This window comes from Trichoplusia ni (assembly GCF_003590095.1).
Source record: "Trichoplusia ni isolate ovarian cell line Hi5 chromosome 12 unlocalized genomic scaffold, tn1 tig00003884_group11, whole genome shotgun sequence".
Classification (NCBI taxonomy): domain Eukaryota; kingdom Metazoa; phylum Arthropoda; class Insecta; order Lepidoptera; family Noctuidae; genus Trichoplusia; species Trichoplusia ni.
In genome coordinates, this window is record NW_020799701.1 from 17514 (window position 1) to 24310 (window position 6797).

The 6797-nt window shown below is 38.3% G+C and overlaps 1 long non-coding RNA gene and 1 pseudogene across 1 annotated transcript; one reads left to right on the forward strand and one right to left on the reverse strand.

Annotated features, from left to right (window-relative positions):
• The first annotated feature begins 392 nt into the window (after window positions 1-392).
• LOC113506366 lies at window positions 393-1987 on the forward strand (annotated as a pseudogene).
• Window positions 1988-6000: 4013 nt separating this feature from the next.
• On the reverse strand, window positions 6001-6771 carry LOC113506365. The gene is made up of 2 exons (XR_003401721.1): window positions 6608-6771; window positions 6001-6331 (listed from the first exon to the last, which is right to left on the reverse strand). It is a non-coding gene; the product is annotated as an uncharacterized LOC113506365 (long non-coding RNA).
• Window positions 6772-6797: the final 26 nt, after the last annotated feature.

Below are 6797 nucleotides of genomic sequence, written 5' to 3' on the forward strand. Positions count from 1 at the left end.
ATTTCATTATAACGTAGCCCAAAGTTTTGCTTACATTGCGTGACACGCAACGCAAGCAAAACTTAAGCTAATTATTGTAAACCAGGAAGTTGGTTAAGATTTGATTTTAATTTTCTGCTGAGAAATAACCACGTATAAACTTATGTATACTCGTTTACTATACGTATGTGGACGCAAAAGACGTTTTAATAGATATAGACGATTATAAAAGATCTTTATAATCAAGGAAAATATAAAGAGGAGAGTAGAAAATGTTGGGTTCGATCCCCGATCACCTTTCAATCACCTTTCCGTGCCATATGTATAGGAAATTTCGTGACATCTCCGTTGGCCACACTTTAGCTAGGAGCTAGGGAAAGGGTTTCAGTTATGTGCTGCCTTTCTGACTAACAGTAAAACACCAGCGCATCTGACACTGACCGACTTTTGGAAGCCGTGATTTTGTTCGTAATTCACGATTTATTAATTCATTGTTATTATAATTACATTAGTTACATAATAGGTCATTGCAACTTTTTGCTCTGAATGAGTCGCGTAGGCTCTTCGATTATGAAAAAGCATTTCACGCCTGTTTGCGGTGCGGTCAGTTTGCCCGCAAATTGCACAATAGCCAATTTTTTTCATTAACAGCGTCTTTGTCACCTATAACCTCGTCTAATAAATAATTTGTTACACGGCTACAAGAAAGGTGGCGAACACACTCACGGACCTTTGTCTCTAGGCTAGATATAAATATTGGGTAACGGGCTGATGAAATTATTACAGCACGAGTTGCAGTACGATACACATCTCAACATGGCCACCACAGCCTTATACGTTCTGCTGGCTGCGACCGTAGCGTCGGCCGTGCAGGTGTTTGCGCCCCCCGCCGCCACCAGCTACATTTACAGGAGCGACAACAACGGCCCGCGAACTTCATTAATCTGGGAGCGCCCGCACCCTACCATGCGCAGCACAACGCCTTCGCCGCACCACTTCCTCTCCTGCAGCCGAAACTTGGAGCTCTGGAGGCGTACGAACTAGCAGCACCCGTGCCTCTGCCATATATCGCAGCCAAACCCATCGCTGTTGAGGACGCTGAGGACGACGATGACGACGATGACGACGACAGTGACGAATCCGATGAATACATTGAAGGCGGAGAGCTCGTGGGACACGGACATGGACACGAGTTCGCCAAGGGCGGCGGCAGCGACTACGACGAGAAACATCACAAAGCTCACGGCGAAAAGGGCAGCAAGGGCTACGTGTCAAAGGGCCATCACGCTAAGGGAGAATCTGGACATTACGGCAAGGAGCACAAGGAGGGATACTCCAGCGAGGCCGAAGGAGGAAAGAAGGGACATCACGACGAAGCCTCGGCTCACGGCAAGCACTACGAGTCTGGTGAAGGCTACAAGGGTGGAGACCACGGACACAAGAAGCACTTCAGCAAGGGTGAGGAGGTCACCGGTTACCACAAGGTCTTCAACAAGGATGAGTTTAAGAAGGACCACGACTTCTACGACGTAGCTGATGACAGCGGCAGCTTCAAGAAGCACGGCTACGAGAAGGGCCATCACAGTGAGGAGGAGGGCGCGCACAAGGAAGGCGGACACCACGACTCTGCTTACGACAAGGGTGACTCCAGCAAGGCCGGGTTCCACGCTGAGGGGCACAACGAAGACAGTGACGCTGGCCATTCCGCGGAGGAGGGTTCAGAGAGCCACCATCACGGAGAATCAGGGTATGGAAAGAAGGGAGGCAGTGCTCACGGGAAGGAATATGGCTTCGTGGACAAAGACGATGACGAATATGACGACGAGGAATAAGGTGCTACGTCAACCGTGCCTATTGTAAATACCTGTTAACTATTTAATTCTCTCGATAATTTTGTTATGTTTGATATTCTCGACGATGCTGTAAATATTTTTGTATTGCAAACGAATAAATGACTTTAAAATAATCTTTATTATTACTTTTACAAAAAACAAGCCTATATTAGTTACACTCCTGGCATACAGGCCTCTTTTTACGCTTTTATTTTATTCTTCACATTAATTACCGCGCTAACTTAGTGGGCGATTACAAAGTAAATATTCAAAATTTAGATTCCAATATTGTTCGTCACGATGTTTTCCTTCACCGTTTTGTTAGAGGTGACTTTGAACAATGATAAAAGGGACATGAGTATAAGTTTAAAAAGTTAATTTGGTATCTACTTTCCCTGCGTGGTATTGACCTTGCACCTCGTGGCTCGTGCAATATGCACATATACCGCTAGGCCACCACGACACAGCTAAAAGTAGAAAATAGCTACAAAGAAATGCTGTAAATATTTCAACGCCTTTCGATAGTATGGCAATCACTACGTTAGCGAGTTATTAGAAATGCTTACAACCAGTTGTGTTTGTGTGTGTTTTTTGTACCACGAAAATAGAAGCTAAATACTTACAAATCCCTAAAATTGTATTGTAACTTAGTAATGTATCAAAATATACTTACCTACTTTTATTCTTTAATGCCAATTATCTACATCATGATTAAAATAATATGCATTTGAATTTGGCTGGGGTGTTGGTTATTCTTTTAAAACTTTTCTAATTACCCTGTGCCTGCGAATGGTCTGGGAGCTATCGTTCCGAGATAACACATATAGGTCCTGTCGCTGTGATTTCTCCTTATCACCAAGCGGCGGCAATGGATTCGATTCTCAATTTTCAAATATTTGTGATAAAAATAATTCCTGCACGTATTTAAGACGCAAAGTTTCATAGATTTTCTATTAATGAAATCAGTTATTAATTAGATTTACAAATCACAAAGGCAGTCTAACGACCGACCTACTTATGCATAATTTCTATTAAAAAGTTACAGCATCAACATTTCTATTCTCTTGCCTAGACAACTTTAAACTTAACATTTCTAGTTCCACAACTCCTTTTATTAAGACTGGCAATTTATTACTAAAACTAATATAATAACACTCTCTAACAACTTAATAGAAATGCAATGCATAGTACTATTTTATATTCTGTGGCAATAGTCAGATAGAAAACCGTAATTTATAATGAAACCTAATTTATTTGACGCCTCGAATGTAATCAGTTTCTTTAATAAATAAGTGTTGTAATCAATGATTGTAGCTCAGATTAATTAAAAAGTAATTTGATTAACTTTATAATAAGTTTGACTAATTGTTTAATTGGCTTTTTGGATGACACAAACGTACATGTTTAAAAAGGTCCAGAAGTTTAAGAATACGCACTATATCTGGATTTAAGCCTTCGACAGTGTATTGCGACACTAGCAATACAATCGCTTTTCAGAATACTGAATTCACCTTTTTTTATTAGTTGGTATGGTAGCAAATATAATTTTTTTGATTGATGTTATAAAAGACATTAGGTATAAAATAACATTAAAAACATTTCTTTACAAGGTGATTGACTGGTTTGTTGGTCTGGTAGTGGCGTAGACTGCTACACCGGAGGTTGTGAGTTCGATTCCCACGCAGGACAAATGTTTTTTTGCTATGCACGAGCATTTATCTGAGTAATTTTACAGTAATTTGTATTTATTAAGAAAGATATGAGTATGTTTACCAGTTGTCTAGTCAGTCTCCTAATACTAGCATTGCTTAGAATGTATGTTTTAAAAAAAGTGTCTAGTGATGTTTATACTGGTGTAAAAACACGTTTATTGAACTAACATTATTTCAATAACTTCATGAACAGTTGAAACTCAATACCCTGCCTTCAACAGTGACTTTTGTCATAAAAAGTTCAATAGAAGCGCTGGTATTCAAATCACTTTGTAATATTTCAGAGGTCAACGATTTATGATATAATAGGCGTGTCGACAAAAACATTTGACACAAAATGGTAGTTTAAACAAAGCATTTTGCTACGTGTTTTGGGACACCGGGAACAGTAGACTGACACACACTTATGCCTTAACAATGGACTAGGACCCGAAAATAGGCGAAATTAAATAAAGATTTTTCAAGTATTCCAAAATTATGTTATCCAGCGTCGAAACTTAGAGTCACGTGCTTGCTTAACAAAGAGTTAAACAAACCACTGAAAAAAGTATTAGGGGAAACTTGCCTTATTCGTACCCCCTAAGAGAATATGCTACTTATTTGGAAATATAAATAAGAAATGAACATTCAATTGGTGTTTCAAGAATCTTTATTTATTAAGTAATCAACAAAAATAACAAATGGAACTCAAACTTAGATAACTTCTTAGAAATAATTAAATAAAAAAAAAGTGGAAAAGGTACGATTTAGGCTTAAATCTTCCTAAAACGTACCTGTATATTCCTTAATCGTACCCGTATATCTCTATAACAAACTTAAGATCCTATGATTAATATCAGTCTCATAATCACAGTAATTGACATACATAAGTAATAGTAACTATATTGCTTAACTAATCTGATTAGTTTGTCGAGATCTGTGGTATAATTTCTAATATAAATTTAACATTTTAAGTATGCATAGCATATCTTATTGTTGTTTCTAATTCTTTGCAATCATCACAAATAAAATTACGTGCATTTTTGTCAACTCCGGCACAAAGTTCGTGAATCCAGGTTTCACACTCTGTGCACTGTATCATGTCTTCTTTTTTATTCTCTTTACAGAAGAAACAATACCAGCTTTGTTCTTCGTTCTCCTTTTCTTTTTTTGCTTTCTTCGTAACCTTTCTTTCTTCGGATTTCTTCCTCTTGACGACTTCTTGTCCACTTAAATTTTTACATACAGCCTTCTTTTTTGACTCGTTAGGTTTTTTATTTTTTGAATCTATTAACTTATTTTCTAATTCTTTTTTATAAGGACTTTCTGTAAGTACTTGAGATGTTGTTTTATTTTTTACTACCCTTTTTGGCTTATGTAGACTAATCAATGGAGAAAGGCTTTGTATGGTTGCTCGAATTGCGTTTGATTTCGGACTCTCACTGTCGTGGGTTGCATGTCACTGCTGCAGGGGTCTTCGTTGGTGTAATATCAGATGGCAATGCCGCTGGCTGATTCTGTACTTCAATTACAGATTCCGCTGCCACAGTCGAATGGGAGCTAACTGATGGCCCTACATCTAGTAGCTCTTCATAATTATCTTCCAGTATAACATATTCGTCATCTCTGATCTTCAATCGATTGCAAGGCCATAACCCACAAGATTCAAATCCGTGTATGGCTGTCTCCATACAGACAGCTCGAGGATAAGAAATCCCTAAAATTTCTGATATGTTTGCCTGCTTAATTACGGAGTCTGGGTGATTTCTCATCCATGATGAACAAGCAGCATTGAAATTTTGCTTCAGTGGCTTAAAAAATGACCGGTCTAATGGTTGAAGTTTATGTGTGGTGTGCGGTGGCAAGGACAGCATTACAATACCATAGTCTCGTGCAAGGTTAATGGCATCCAAGTTTTTAGTATGCGTGGAATGCCCATCTAAAATGAGAAGAACCTGTTTTTCTTTGGATATCTGCAGCTTTACAGACTTTATGAAATGCTTTAACCAATCGACGAATAACTCAGAAGTTATCCAGCCACTCTCAGAGCAAGTGTATACTGTATTTAGTGGTCCTCCTCTTTTAAGATCGTCCGTCATTCTTTTACGTTTGAATATTAGCATAGGTGGAATGAATTCTCCGGCAGCGTTCATACAGCAGATACATGTTGTGTTCAAGCCCCGATCACCACTAGTAACGGCACCAACTTGATGTTTACCCTTAAGAGCTAGAACTTTTTGAGGCTTATGCTACCAGTATTAGTGTATAATCTATGGCTTATGCACTGTACTCAAGCCAGTCTCGTCCACGTTGTAAATTTGCTGGGCCGTAAATTTTCCTTCATCAAGAAGAGCTTCGTATTTATCAAAAAACTCCATAACGGTTTTTTTGTTAAAGCCTTTGCAGCGAGCCATGCATGTCGGTTCTGGAGTCCTTAAAGATATTTGAGGATGGGTTTTTAAAAATTTATAGTACTATTTCCACCCAGCTAGTTTAGTTTCCGGATTAAATTTGTGAGGCAAACCATATTTTTCCGCTAATTGGTATGCTAAGTGGCGTAAATCACGTATGGTAACGCCAAAAAATCTGGATTCTAATTCCAATATATGGTTAACTAGTTCGTCTTCCATTGCTTTTGTTAAATATTTCGGACGTCCAATTCCTTCGTGCATATTCAATCCTTTTAAATGACGCCGAAATGTCGGTTTTGGAATATTAAATACACGACAAGTTTCATTAAATTTTAAAACTTCCATCTTTATAAGCACTGAGGGCTTTTTCCATATCGTCACTTGACCAAGTTTTGTATCGTCGCTTAGCCATGTCGATCTTAAACAAAAAAAAGAAACAATTATTCCTAATTTGTACCGGTACGAAATAGAACAAAGTGATGAGTACGAATTAGGCACAAGTTAACTAAGGATTTCAAATTTGGCGCGTAACAAAATGGCTGTCAGGCTTAAACATAAATGTACAGTAATTTAAAACGCAATTATGTATAGAATCAAAAAAGATGCTTCGAAAGTTACATAACCCAGCGTGAAGAAAATTGAAAACCTTATGAATGAACCAAAAATATTACTTGAAAACAGCAGAATTACTTACTTTTTGAATAATTTTAAAAGGAGCGGCAGCATGGAGTCGTTGCTCGGATCACGGAACAATGCCAACTAGTAGTTTCATTTTCTAGCACTTGCGTCGCCACTGCAGTTTCACGAAACGAGAACTCGATGGGGTACGTTTTAGGAAAAAGTACGATTTAGGAAAGTTTACCCCTAATTCGTAAACACATGAA